This window comes from Furipterus horrens, unplaced genomic scaffold, assembly GCF_987537825.1.
Source record: "Furipterus horrens unplaced genomic scaffold, mFurHor1.1.pri manual_scaffold_17, whole genome shotgun sequence".
Lineage (NCBI taxonomy): Eukaryota > Metazoa > Chordata > Mammalia > Chiroptera > Furipteridae > Furipterus > Furipterus horrens.
Genome location: NW_028327187.1, coordinates 78,854,346 through 78,870,287, shown reverse-complemented (window position 1 = coordinate 78,870,287; position 15,942 = coordinate 78,854,346).

The following is a 15,942-nucleotide window of genomic DNA, read 5'->3' as shown; positions in this document are numbered from 1 at the left end:
AGCCCTTGACCTTAGCAAAAATGGAACCTCCTCCCCAAATCTCAGATTCAAACATACCACTCTTTAATCATCATTTCCTGGTCCTCTAGCTGAGTTACTCTCATACCCGCTCTGCGTAAGAATGTTTCAACCACATCTCAACCTCCAATTCTTTCACCCCACAACCTTTTCACTTGCCCCTCACTCACTTCATGATCTTACTTCCCTTCTTATCTAGTGTGATAGGCAGAATTCTAGGATGGCCCCCATGATCTCGACCCCCTGTTGTCATGCCCTGTATAATACTCTTCCCTGGAGTACAGTCGGGACTTGTGACTTGCTTCTGACCAATAGAATATGCCAAAGGTGATGGGAGATTATCTATCTATCATCTATTGTCTATCTGGTTCCATCTTGCTAGTACACAAGGAACTTTACTAACCTTGAGGAGGCAAGCTGCTATGCTGTGAGCTGCTTATGGAGAGGGCCACATGGTAGGGAACTTGAGACAAACCCCAGAATCTAAGAGCCTCAGTTCTACAGTCACAAATAACTAAATTCTGACAACAACCACATGAGCTTGGAAGAGACTATGAAATAATACATGGCCTCATATGAGATTGCAGCCCTGGTCAATATCTTGATTGCAGCCTGGGAGACCCTGAACAGAGAACCCAGCTAAGCTATGTTTGGATTTCTAATACATGGAAACTGTGAGATAATAAACATGTGTTTTAAATTACTAAGTTTGTGATAATTTGTTAATGTAGCAATAGAAAACTAATATGCCCAGTTTAGATTTTATTATTGATCATTATAATTACTCCCTTGCAAATATGCCTACTATTCTAGCCCTTGTTACTGCCAGAAACTAAAGTGACCCCCAGTGATACCCTGTATAATTCCCTTCCCTTAACTGTGAGTGGAACCTGTGACTGTCTTCTATGCAATAGAATATGACAAGAGTGACGGGATGTCACTCTCTTAAGACTCCATCTTAGCATACTAGAGTTAGAGAAATTCTCTCTTGCTAGCTTTGAAGAAATAAGCTGCCTTTTTGTGAAAGAGCCTATGGAGAGGGCCATGTGGCAATGAACTTGGTTTCTAGCAGCTGAGAGCCATCCTTGTCTGAAAGCTAGCAAGAAAATGAGGACCTCAGTCCAACAGCTTCAAGGAGTTGAATTCTTTCAACATCCTGAGGGAATTTGGAAGTGGATATTTTACCTAGTCAAGATTCTGATGAGCCCTGGCCGGTTAGTTCAGTTGGATAGTGTCATGTTGATACTCCAAGATTTGTATTCAATCCCCTGTCAGGGCACATACAAGAATCAACCAAGGAATGCATGAATAAGTGGAACAACAAAATCAATGTCTCTTTCTTTCTCTCTCTAAAATCAATGGAAAAAAAAAGACCAGTGAGAATGCAGGCTAGTTGACATACTGAAGCCTGATGAGACCCTGAAGGAAAAGACCCAGCAAGTTTGTTCCCAAATTTCTCATAGAAACTGTGAGAAATAAATACAAGTTGTTTTAACCCTCTAAATTTGTGGTAATTTGTTATATAGTATAGAAAACTATTACAGTTCGGTCTCCCATCTTTTTGAAGCAGGATAGTAAGAAGCTAGGAAAACCCCTTGGCAAGTAGAATAGAGAAACTGAGACAAGTAGCTGAACAAACTGGCTGAGCAATTTACAGCCATGTGCAGATGGTCACTGGGGTGGAAGGCCCCCAGTGCTGGGCAGGGAACAAAACTGGGATAACAAGGACCTCAGCCCCAGAATAACATTTCCCTCCAGCCTTTCCTCTCTGGAGATAATGTCTAGGCCACAGCTGTGTTTCAGCTCCAGGTCCAGAAAAGCAGCAAAACCACACAAGCCACCTAAGGCTAACCTCAGAACCAGCCACATTGAATAATGGCACCACAAGTCATCAGGGGCAAATCATCAGAGACCGACCCTGAGAGGACACACCTGAAAAGTTTATGAAAACTCTATTGAGATCTTCCCCTGGGGCCTCCCCTAAAATCCCTGCCCTTAAAAGCTTTCAGGATGAAAGACCAGGCTCATGCTCTCCCTCTCCCTCCCCACAGGCATACATCTCCTAAACTCTGGGGGACCTCACGAAGCTTGTAACCAGGGCAGCAATGGGTAGTGGCAGTTTGTCCTGGGCAAACCCCCAAACCTGTTGCCAAGGCCCCCTTTTCTCTGATTTCTAGTGAGCTAAAGCATCCCTGCTAAGGCTCTTTTCTTTCCCATAACATTTCCAGAGAGCCAAGGCAGTCCCACGTAGGCCCTCCTGTTGCTTCTTCTATGTTAAGCCCTCCCTTGTTTTAATAAATGTACCCTCATAATCACCTGGACTTGTGTTGTGAACTCTTCCCTGCACGAAATCAAGAACCCACATGCTACCAGCCAACCCTAGGCAGACCTGCTAAGGGCCAGGTCCCCTTTCCAGTAACACTTATACTGGCCTGGCCAAGCACAACTCAGGTTAGTCACAATGCCCCACCTACTCCACATGTGTACCAGAGCAGCTGAATGTTATTGGAGAAAATGAAAAACTACACAATCAATTGATTTCACTTTAACTTACTGATTGCAGATCTCAAATGGCATTAATAGCATAGGAATCCTGCTATGCTCACTTCCACACTCTGAGTTAATTTCTCCAAACCTCCCACATCTCTGCTTCTATCCTCACTTTGAGCTGATGACCTTATGTCATCCTTCATTAAGAAGATAGGACTCAATAAATTCAATGAAAAAGAAGACAATAAATGAACTCAAATGGGAATTTCCCTATCTTACCACCAGATCCACAATCCTGGTTGCCCAAGACTGCCTCTTCTTCTGACTTGTCACATGGAGGAACTGTTTCTTCTCATATTGAGGACCAGTTCCTCTAATTCTGTTTCAGGCACCTCCCACCCACTTAAGGCCTAGACTCCTGCAGTTACTCCCACCTCCTGCATCACCAGTTTCTCTTCACTAGTTTCTCTTCGTTTGGGCTATTCCCATCAGTGCATGCATATGCGTTATTTTATTTATTTTTTAGAACTAGGGGAAAAGAAGGAGAAAGAGAGGGAGAGAAACATCAATGTGTGGTTGCCTCTCACACGCCCCCAACTGGGGACCTGGCCCACAATCTAGGTACATGCCCTGACTGGGAATCAAACCAGCGAACCAAATGACCCTTTGGTTTACAGGCCAGCACTCAATCCACGGAGCCACACCAGCCAGGGCTGCATATGTTTTATTAAACTACCATCTTTAAGAGTGCACTTTGAATTCCAGGAGCTCTTCCTGCTACTTCACCTTCTGGTCACTTTTTTGCTAACTTCATTCTAGTTTCACACCACTTCATGCAACCAGATCTTGCCAAAGTCACCAAAGACTTCATGTTGTCAAATCAAATGAACAGGTACTGTTATTTATCTATTTTTTTAAAAAGACACATTTATTCAGCGTCATGATCAGACTATTACATTTAGCAATCAATAGCATGGGTGAAAAAAAAGAAGAAAGGAAAAAAAAAACTACATTAAAAACCCTTTGTTGGAATGCTTTACACTTTCCACAGAACAGAAACTAAAATAACCTGTTATACAATTAGTCACAAATACAGTCCTCGAGTTTTTTGCCCATTCACATGAGTATTGTCTAAAACATGTCTTCTTTGTAGCAGCTAGGCCCTGCCACCACTGTGCTTGGCTGAGTTCACAAATCTGTTGTAATCTGTAGCTTCCCTGTCACTTCTCTGGCTCTCCTCTCTTGCTAAGCGTTGTTTCCTGGTAGTAATTAAAACCTTCTGCCACTGCCATAGCTACTGCTGCTGCTGGAACCGCCATAGCCACCTTGGTTTCGTGGCTTGGCAAAGTATTGGCCTCCACCACCATAAGGGCCAGAGCTTCTGCCTCCAAAGTTTCCTCCTTTCATGGGTCCAAAATTTGAAGATTGATTGTTGTAATTGCCAAAATCATTGTAGCTTCCGCCACCTCCAAAATTACTTCCATCATTACCAAATCCATTATAGCCATCCCCACTGCCACCATATCCACCACCACCACGGCTACCACCAAAGCCACCTCGACCACTGAAGTTTCCTCCACAACCAAAGTTGTCATTCCCACCAAAACCACCTCCACGACCACCTCCAAAGTTTCCAGAACCACTTCGACCTCTTTGGCTGGATGAAGCACTAGCCATCTGTTGCTTAGATAGGGCTTTCCTCACTTCACAGTTGTGGCCATTTACACAGTATGGTATTTCTGAATGACAATCTTGTGTACAAAGTCATGGTCATCAACGGTTACAAAAGCGAAGCCTCTCTTTGCCATGCCTTGGTGAGTCATGATTTCAATCACCTCAGTTTTCCCATACTGCTCAAAATAATCTCTTAGGTGATGTTCCTCAGTGTCTTCTTTAATACCACCGACAAAAACCTTTTTCACAGTTAAGTGTGCACCAGGTCTTTGAGAATCTTCTCTCGAGACAGCCCTCTTTGGTTCCACAACTCTTCCATCCACCTTGTGTGGCCTAGCATTCACGGCTGCATCCACCTCCTCCACGGTGGCGTATGTGACAAACCCAAAGCCTCTGGAGTGCTTGGTATTTGGATCTCTCATCACCACACAGTCTTTGAGCATTTCCCATTGCTCAAAATGGCTTCTCAGACTCTCATCTGTTGTTTCAAAGCTCAAATCTCCAATAAAGAGCTTTCATTGCTGTTCTGGCTCTTTGGGAGACTCTGACTTAGACATGACGACTGCAGGGCAGGAGACTTCAATGATGCTTACTCAGCAGCGTCCACTGGCAGAAAGCAGGTACTGTCCTTTTCTCATCCTATTTGTCTTCTCAGTAGCTTCTGACACAATCGACCCAGTCTCTCCTTGAAACAGTTCTACCTCTTCTCATTTTCCTTTGCTGACCTTCAAATGTTGGCATTCTCTGAACTTGTAGACCCAATTGCCCCCTTGTCATATCCACTTTAATATATCACAGGCACCCCAAATTGAACATGTCTAAAATGGAAGTCCTGGTATTTCTCCCAAGTCTGTCCTCCTGCCACATTTCACTATAGTAGTTATTGAAATAGAAAGCTGAGAATCATCCCCTTCCCTTACCTCTTGCACACTCAGAAGTACTTATTACAGAGTAATATATTACTATTGGTTTTAGCTCTAAAATTTAACTTGAATGTATTTACATTTCCCTGTCTCCACTATCACTAACCTACACCAAACCACCATGTCTCTTGTCTAAACTATTATAATAGCTTCTCAATGGTCCCTGCTTCCAGTTTTGCTCCTCTATATTTCCTTTTCCACATGGTAGCCAGAGTGGTTTTTTAAAAAAGTGAACCATGTCATTTCATTCCACTGTATTTCAAATAAAGTTCAAGCTTCTGGACATGACTAATAAGGCCCTTGTCTGAGTCACACACATCATCTCCTGTAGCTCTTTTCCTCTCATAATAAGTTCTGTTTCCCAGGCCTTTGTGTGAGGAACCTTCTTCCTCTGGCCCTCCATTTCCTCCTTATGAGTACAGCTTAAGTGTTACACCCTTAAAAGCACTTTCCCTGGCCACCCTATTAAAAATTGTTCCTTTCTCTCCTGTTATGCTTACTCAAGTGTAGGTCCTGCAAAAGTAAAGCCTTTGCCTGTCTTGTTAGCTCCCTAGTGATTAGTGCAGGGCCTGGTACATATTCAGCACTCCATCAATATTTGGTGAATGAGTGAATGCATGCATGAATGAATGAATGAGGCAGTTTTTCTGAGGATCTGAGATCAATGTACCTCAATTAGAAGACTCAGATTGGTGTGAAAGACAAAATGCACTAGATAATTAAGGGGATGATTTTATTCAAGCTATTGCAACAGAAAGACTGTACACTCATGAGAAATATCTCAAAGAAAAGGGAGATTGGGATTTTTATGGAGGAAAGTAGAGAAGGGTAGACGATTTGGGAGGCTTATGATGTGATGAGGAAAGATAGAGGCAGGTCTTATCTGAGTAACTGAAGAAAGTTGGAGATGTGTTTTATGTTGGAATATGTGGGAGCATGGAGGTCCTTTGCAGATAGCCTTTTCTCAGAGCACAGAAGGGGGAGAGGATTTTTGACCATGGCTGTTTTCCAGGAACACAGGGTTCAGAAAAGTTTCAAAATTGTCACTGGTGCCCTTGCGGGGTGCTCAGTTGGTTGGAGCTTCATTCTGTACACCAAAAGGTCATGGGTTTGATTACTAGTCGGGGCACATACCTAGGTTGTGGATTCACTACCTCTCTTTACAATCAATAAACATATCCTCTGGTGAGGATAAAAAATTGTCCCTGGTAATCTCGGTGTCAATATAGGGGCTTTATCTCAAGATTTCAATATGAGGAATTAGTTTGGAGGCCTAGTCTAGCCATTTCCTCTGGGAGCCTATATTTGGGTTCAATCTGAACAAAATGAGTGGATCACCTATGGCTATCATTACAGGTAAGTCAGTCTGGAGTCTTAGCCTCAGGGATCTCTACTTGGTAGATCAGAATCAGGGAGCTCCAACTAGGAATTTTACTCTGGAGAACTCAGCTTGGAACTTCCAACTGGATATCTGTTTACTAGGCGCAAAAGGGCTCACTCTGGATATAACAGGCTGGTGCTTCATCCAGGGGTTCATTGTGAGGTTGGTGACACGAGTTTCATTTGGGGAGGCTTATTGTATGCATGCCTTCAGTATGGAGATCTGAAACTTCATTCTGCAACTGGAGTCTCATACACAGTCTGGGGAGCTTCTTCAAGGGGGCTTCAGGCAGGGTGTTTGTTGGGGGATATCATTTAGGGAGTTTGGTCTGGAAATTGGACCATGTACTTTATGGTCAAAGAGGTGCTCATCCGTGAGATGCTCTTCGCCGACGACGCAGCCTTGACATCACACTCCGAAGAGGGACTCCAGCAGCTAGTCACTTGCCTTTCCCACACATGCAAGGAGTTCGGACTAGCCATCAGCCTGACGAAGACGAACGTTATGGCTCAAGGCACGGGGACTCCCCCATGCATCACCATCGACAGATACACCCTGGAGGTTGTCAACGACTTCACTTACCTCGGGTCCACCATCTCGAGCTCTCTGTCAGTTGACTTGGAGGTCAATCAGAGAATCGCCAGGGCAGCCACAGTTATGGCCAAACTGAACCGGCGAGCGTGGAACAATTCTAGCCTCACTGAGAAAACCAGACTGCGCATCTACCAAGCCTGCGTACTCAGCACTCTCCTCTATGGCAGCGAGACGTGGACCACCTACGCAAGGCACGAAAGGAAACTCAACAGCTTCCACATGAGGTGCCTGCGATGCATCCTGCATGTCGCCTGGCAGGATAAGGTCCCCAACACCGAGGTGCTGAAGCGAGCCAACATGAGCAGTTTGCATGCAGTTCTTAGTGAGAGACGCCTCAGGTGGCTCGGCCATGTCAAAAGAATGGATGCAGGCCGTATTCCCAAAGACCTCCTCTACGGCGAGCTAGCAGAAGGCCAGAGGATGACAGGGCGCCCAAAACTGTGGTTCAAAGACATCTGCAAAAAGGATATGACACAATGCTCCATCAATCTCAACACATGGGAAGTTCAAGCAGACGACCGCCTAGCCTGGAGGCTCGCGGTCAGGCAAGGTACGTCCCGCGCAGAGGCTGCGCGCAACGAGGAGGCGGTCCAGAAAAGATCGAGGCGGAAGCAGCGCCAACAGCAGCAACAACAGCCATCTGCCTTCACCTGTAACAAGTGCGGCAGGGATTGTCACTCCCGAGTCGGACTGCACAGCCATTCTCGGCCGTGCAGATAGACTCTTGGGAAGCTACGCCATCGTCTCTCGAGACGGATGGCTGCCGACGACGACTTTATGGTTGCCTTCTAGGGGCTCAGGCACTGGGGATCAGTCTCACTGAATTTGTTAGTCAGGAGCTCTGTCGGGATCACTTGTTGGGTGCTCAGCATCAGGATTCAGATTTAAAGTGCTGAATCATTGTGGCTCAAACAGCAGCCCACTCATCTGGCATCAGATATTATTACATGTAACAGAAAATCACCAAATAATAGTGGTTTAAACAAGATAGAAAGCTTTATTTCTCTCATGTAAAAAGAGTCTGAAGGAACTGCTTCTCTCTTCCATTTAAATCTTGTTGGCCAAAGATTCGTCGTCGTCGTCGTCGGCAGCCGTCCGTCTCGAGAGACGATGGTGTAGCTTCTCAAGAGTCCATCTGCACCGCCGAGAATGGCTGTGCAGTCCGACTCGGGAGCGACATCTTGCGATGACGCTGGAGTGTCCTCTCCAGTGAAGCTGAAGCTACAGAGCCTGGGCAGGGTGATATGGAGGGTCTGCTGTTGCCCATGCAGCAGACCCCCCCTCTCTTCACAGCTGAAGGATCCAAGGGAAAGACGGAGTCAATACAGCTTGGCTTCAGGTGCGCCGCAGGAGTTGCCGGTATTGACTACAACGTCAAACCGCCTTAGGGACTCCGGCTCCGGATTTTCTGTCGGGGTTTACTCCCTTAGCCTTTCCCCTGAAGAGGTATGCCGCAAGGCAGCGGAGGTTTTTTGGAATCAGAGTTTTCCTTCTCTGATGTGCCCTGACTGGAAGATCGAACCAGCGACACTTAGCTCGCAGGCCGACGCTCAATCCACTGAGCCAAACCAGCCAGGGTTGCACCCATAGAGAAATTTGATTTTTGCCCTATTTTCATGATTCTTATCTATGGCCAATTCTTCAAAATGCACACTGGGTCCTAGTCTCCCATCTGCTCATGGAAGGCTTCTCCTCTCCCTCCCACATTAAAACTCCTTCCCTCATTATAAGACCATTTCTAGTAATATAAAACATATTATTATATTTCCTACTTCATATTTTCTAAAAAGCTCTCTTGATGCCTTCATACTTTTTTATTAGCTACTCCCTTTTGTAGCAAAAATTCCTGAAAGAGTTTTAGATACTTTCCTCACTTCCTTACCTCCAATTTTCTTTCACATTTTGATCCCACCACTACATTGAAATTCCTCTTCTCATATTTACAATGACTGCGTCTTTACAAATTCAATAATAACTTCTTCCTTTATTTTTTTGGTCTTCCCAATATAAGAACATTTTATGTCATGAACATTTCCCTCCCTTGGCTTCAAGAATATCAAGCTTATTAAGTTTTCCTATTCACTAATGATTGTTTCACTCTCTTAATGTTGGAGTACCCTAAACATTAACCCTAAAATACTTATTCCCTATCTAAATAATTTCATACAATACAATGACTTGAAATATTATATATATACTGATGACAATCATCACTTCTTTAAGTTACAGACTCATTTCTATAACTACCTGCTTGATATTTAAATCCCTAGTAGGAAGTTTAAAAAGAGAATCCTTGATTTCTCACACCTGAACCATAAATCTGACCTTCTCCATATTTTCCTCATTTCAGGAACTGCCACTATCTTTGTCCACTTGTTAATGGTAAAACTTGAGAGTAATCTTTGATTTTTCTTTTTTCTTAATTATCTAAAATTTAATCCATCATCAACTCCTCTTGTTTGTATCTTCAAAATATATCCAGAGTCCAGTGATTTCTCACCACCTCCACTTTTCTTCTCTAGTTCAAGAGCATCATTTTCTGGTTGCATGACTTTAACAGTCACCCAACTTCCAGCTTTTATTCTTTCCTTCCACATGAAGGCCAATATGAGCTTTTCAAAATTATGTCATGCCCCATAGCAGAGAATGGGACGTTGGCCAAAGATTATATGATATGGTTGTACCCAGTTGCAAGGGAGATTGGGAAATGTAGTCTTTCAGTTAGACTTAGATCTACCCAGCTAAAAATATGAGTTCTGTTCCAAAGGAAGAAAGAATAGAGTGTGGGGAGAACAGCCTTGTCACACAGTGTCTTTGCTTGAGTTCCTGATTCTGTGATACCATTTTGAACACTCGTTCTTGGGTATGAATTTAGGGTCTGAGAGGTTGGTAGCTCAATTTATAAGAATCAGTTTTATGATCACAACTGGGGGGACCTTAGTCTAGAAGCTTACTCTAAAAGATTCAGTTCAATTTCTGAGTCTGTGGACAGTCTGGTAAATTCAGTCTACAGATTCCTATTCTTGGTGTTCTGTCTATAGGGTGCCCAGTCTTGGTGTGCTCAGACTGGGTGATCATTCTAGTATTTCAACATGAGAGTTCAATCTGGGAGGTCTGATTCCTGGGGATTCTATCTGGAGGCTCAGTGCAGGGTCTGTCTGAGCCTCTGTATTGCCAGTCTGGTGCTTCATTATGGTCTTTGGGTTTGTGGACCCAGATTTTGGAGCCTCAATATAAGGGAACTAACTCAATTTGGAGGATTAGCCTTGAGTCATCATTTTGGGGATTCAATGAGACATCCATAGTCTGAATTTTCAGGGATTCTCCCTCTCTGGATGCCTGTCTGGGGATTCATTTTTTGGCATAATGTCTTGTGAGCTCAGTCTAAGGACTTGGTGTGGGAGCTTCCTCGGTGGGGGGCGGGGTGTCAGTTAAATGGATAACCTAGGAGGTCATTCTGGGACACTTAGACTGGGGGCTCAGTCTTCGACATTCAATCTGGTCATCTTCATCTGATGGCTCCATGTAGCCTGAAATGTTCACTTTAGTGTATGGTCTAGAGTAGGAGTACTTAACCTGGGTTGCATGAATTTATAAGGTGTCATGTATAGAGTTCAGTTTGACTGTCTGTGTATTTGAATGCAAAAAAAGTATATTTTGTTGTCACTAACCTCCAATGAAATTTGACATTTCTTTCAATAATGACTGTAGACAAGCCACCACAGTAGTGTTAGCTGTAGCTATGACTTTATCACCAATAAATAGTTATTTTTCATAGCATATCTCTTAAAATATTGTTTACATTTATCATTAATTTGAAACTACAGTACTGTAGTAATTTCACCTGTTAATTGATCATAGTATTTAAGATATTAATAAACATATTACAATTCATTTTTGCAGTATTTTGACAACTGTATTTTAATATAATTGGTTTCCTTTGTAATCCTATATTTTATTTTATGCACTTAAAAACATCATTCTGGGGAGAAATATATTGGCTTCACCAGATTGCGAGGTGGGTTCAAGACACGGAATAAGTGAAGAACTCTGTCATTTAGTATTGGCAGCCTGAAATTCAGTCTCAAGGCTATCTCAGGGTTTATTCAGAAGCTTTGGCTTGTTGGAGCCCCAAAGGGCGTTCCATGTGTGGGGATTTCTAGCAGGCCTACTGTGATATTGTGATTTACAATAAGGTATAAGTACTTGGAATTTGGTCTTCCACCACTTTTCTAGCACAGAGCCCCTAATCCCCCTTTAGAATTTCCTATGTGAGGACAGTGGTGAAAAGTGTCTTGTGTCATGCTAATGAAGTGACTTTTGGAAACTCCCTAGGTAACCTAAGGATGGGGACTGGCTGCCTGTGGAGCCAACTATGTGATTGGGGGTTGGGAACTTTCCGTCTTATTCCTCCACCTCCTGGGAGGGGAGAGAAGCTAGAGATTGAGTTCGATCACCAATGGCTAATGATTTTTTTCAATTATGCCTATGATGAAGCCTCCAGAAAAAAACAAAAAGGCAGGGTTTAGAGAGCTTTCGGGTTGATAAACACATGAAGGTTTGGGGAGAGTGGCACTATTCCCATTATATCCTTTTATAACAAACCGGTGATCTAGTGTTAGTAAACTGTTCCTCTGAGTTCTGTGGGCCATTCTAGCAAATTAATAGAATCCAGGGAGAGGGTGGTTGGAACCTCTGATCTATAGCTATTGATCAGAAGCACAGGTGACAACCTGGATTTGCCATTGGAATCTGAAGTGTGGGTATGGGGGTGAGTCTTGTAGGACTGAGCCCTTAACATATAGGATCTGACGGTACCTCCAGACAGATGGTGTCAGAATTTGAGCTGAATTGTAGGACACACCCAGTTGGATGTCAGAGAATTGCTCAGTGCTTTGGGAAAACCAGAGGCGGATTTAACGGCGGGAGCACCGGGCGCACGTCCTGGGCCCCGACTCCTGAAGGGCCCTGCAAAACCCCAACTTTACACTTTTCTAATGACACCAAGTTTGGTTTAATTATTATGCTGCATAAAATATGGTTAACATGTATTTTTATTTTTCCTGTCTCTCTCTCTTTTTTTTAGGGACCCAATATTTTCTTCTGCGTCCAGGGCCTCAACCAACCTTAATTCGCCTCTGGGAAACCCCCCCCATGCATTGGAACTGGTGACCATAATCTAATCTCCAAGTACGTTTGAGGCCTCAGACCCTGGGAACTCAGGCAGTGGTATTTAAACTGTTTCTTAATGTGGGCCTCTTTGAACTCAGTTTAAATTGCTGCGCCTGCCAGAATGAGTCTCTGGAGGTGGGTAGGAATTTATGCTTCCTGAGTTTATCAGTCTGGTAATGCTCATGATGCTCATCACACACTATGTTGTTTACTGTCTCCGATTCTTTGTACACACTGTTTATTTTACAGGAAAGTCTCTTTCTTTCAGTAACACTCCCACAGTTATGCACAAACTCCCTATCTCCAGGCAAAATTCCAGTTAAACTTTGCTTCACTTCTGGCATCGTCTCTGAGAGGTTTATCACAACCCCCACGGCTGGCTCAGGTACCCCCTCTGCTGGACTTTCTCTAAGCTCCTGTGCTTCTTTCTCCTATGACATTGCACAGAGCTGGAGAACTAATAAAGTTTAAGCTTCAGTGCCCTGCCCTTACACATCCCCGTTCTAAATTCCTGGTTATTTTTTTGAGCACTGTAAATTTGAAGGGCATTTAAGATTTGTCACTGCACAAGAAGTTAAAATAACCTGAAATGTTACAGCTCAACCATAAAAAAACTAGATGGAGGTTTTCCCAAATTTGACAAAAATCTTAAAATTTACATTACTAATAATGTGTTGCAAAGTTGAAGCTTTTCTAAATACCAATAATATAAAAATTTGATCAACTGAATGGGATTGAATTGTTTTTATTTTTTCTAGCAAATGTTATTACCAAATAATTCTCATATTTATTTACAAGAGGATAACAAAAATGAAAACATTAGTAGAGGGATGAATCAAGCAATTAATAAGAATATTTTATTTTTGTGGATTTAACCGTGTTTGTGGCATTTGTCAGTTTAAAAAATGATAACTTGTAAAATTTGAGATTTCTTTTGTAAATCTAAAGCAATATTCAGTGTCATACCTACATTTGTACTATTTTTCTTAAACAGGTTTTGCAAAATTGTATCTCCTTCAGGCTCTTCAAAACTTAGGTTCACTGAGAGCACTGATCATACCCTATGGTCCTTGGACAAATTTTGCATGCCAGACTTTGAGCTTCTTGATCATCTGACCAAACCCCATGATGCAGCAGCATTCATCACAGGGCCAGGCACAGAATCATCAGTACTGTTTGTTAACAATGGTCTAGTCCACAGTTTGCAAACTTTGTTGTGAGAAGAAGTCATCTACAATACTTTTCTTAAAACAGCTTTATTGAAATATTATTTATAAGTTTCACTCATTTAAAGTGTACAGTTCAATGGTTTTTAGTATATTCACAGAGTTATGCAACTGTATTAGATTGCGAGGGCTGCCATAACAAAATACTGTGGATTGGTAGCTTTAACAGTAAATATTTATTTCCTCTGAAGTCTGGAAGCTAGAGGTTTGAGATCAGGCGTTGGCAGGTTTGGTTCCTTCTGAGGCCTTTCTCCTTGGTTCCCAAATGCCCACCCTCTCCCTGTGTTCACATGGTGATCTCTCCATGCAGGCATGTGTCTTGGTGTCTCTCTCTATGTTCTAATCTCCTCTTCTTACAAGGACACCAGTCATATTGGATCAGGATGTACCCATATGGACTCATTTTACCTTAATTATCTCTTTAAAGGCTCTATCTCCGATATAGTTCTACATTCTGAGGTATTGGGAGTTAGGGCTTCAACATATGAGTTGAAGGGGGCACAATCAGCCCCTAAAACAAACGTCACTGTATGTAATTTTAGAACATTTTCATTACCCCCAAAAGAAATCTTGTACCCATTAAAAGTTCAGATAGTATTTCTCCCCCTTCCCCAAGCCCTGAGTAAACATTAATATAGTTTTGTGTATAGATTTGCCTATTCTGTACATTTCATATAAATGGTATACAATGTGGTGTTTTTAAAATTATTTATTTCTTTTTAGAGAAGAGGGGAAAGGTGGGAGAAGGAGAGAAACATTGATCCAACATTGATCAGTTGCTTTTCGCATGCCCCCAACCAGGGACCAGGCTGCAACCTAGGCCACAACCCAGCGGGCAGGGAATCCAACACACAACTTTTCAGTTTACTAGACAATGCCCAACCCACTGAGCCACAGCTATTAGGGCACAATGTGGTCTTTAAATTTCTTTTTCTTTTTTTTTTATTGGTTTTAGAGTGAGAGAGGAAGGAAGAGAGAGAGAAACATCGATTTGTTGTCCCACTAGTTTATGCATTCATTGGTTGATTCTCTTTTTTAAAAAATATTTTATTTATTTTAGAGAGGGGAGAAAGAGGGAGAGAAACATCTTGAGGGCCCCCAACTAGGGACCTGGCCTGGAACCCAGGCAGGTGCCCTGACTAGGAATCTAACTGGAGGCCCTTTGATTCACAGGCTGGCACTCAATCCACTGGCTACACCCACCAGGGCCATTTGGTTGATTCTTGTTTGTGCCCTGACCAGAGATGGAACATGCAACCTTGGCATATCAGGACAATGCTCTAACCAACTGAGCTACTGGGCCAGGGCCTCACAATGTGGTCCTTTTTAACTAGTCAATAGTGATGTCACTTTTTTCATTCCTGATTTCAGTAATTTAAGTTCTCTCTCTCTTTCTCTCTCTCAAATTAGCCAATCTAGCTAGGAGTTTGTAAATTCTGTTGACCTTTTCAAATAACGAATTTTTGGTTTCACTGAGTTTCTCTATTTTTTTTTTTAATTTTCTATTCCATTCATTTCCTCTCCATTTTTTATTTGCTACTTTCTGCTTGCTCTGTGATTAGAGTATTCCCTCACTTATCGCTGCTATTATGTTCTAGACCCACCCCCGCCCCCGCGATAGGTGAAAATCCACGCAGTAGGAATCTTACATTTACTTCAGTATTTTTATATTTTTTAAGGCTTTATAAACCTTTCACACACACTTATAAACCGTTTCTAGTCCATTATTAAACTTTCCTATTCCCTTATTAACCTTTTCCACACTTTTATAAACACTACTTATGTTCTGAAACATATTCTACACTCTTAAACCTACATAACTTTAACAACTTGCAAAACCCCGCGATATAGCAAAAAATCTGTGATAATTAAATATAATATTTTTTAAAATCCCGCGATGCAGTGAGGCCGCGATAAGTGAACCGTGATATAGAGAGGGACTACTGTACTTTGTTCTGTTTCTGGTTTTCTAAGGTGGAAGACTAGGTTATTAATTTGAGATCTTCTTCTTTTGTAATATGGGCATTTGTGGCTGTAAAATTCTTTTAAGCATTGCTTTAGCTGCACATCATATATTTTGGTGTGCTGTGTTTTCATTTCATTCAATTTGAGATGTTTTCTAATTTCCCTTGTGATATTTTTCTTTGACCCATTTGTTGTATAGAAGTGCGTTAATTTCCACGTATTTGTGAATTTCACAAATTTATTTCAGTTATTGACTTTTAATTTCACCCCATTGTGGTCGGAAAACATCCTTTGTTTGATTTCAATCCTTCTAAATCCATCGAGGCCTGATTTGTGACTTAGCATATGGTCTGAACTGGAGAATGTTCCTGCGCACTTCAGAATACTTTTGGTATTTTGAGTGCTGTGTTCTACAGATGTAAGGATGCTTTTTTTTAAATGCAGATTTTTAGGCTATGCTCTCTGAGGTTGACTCCTCTGTCCCAGGGACTGGTATCTC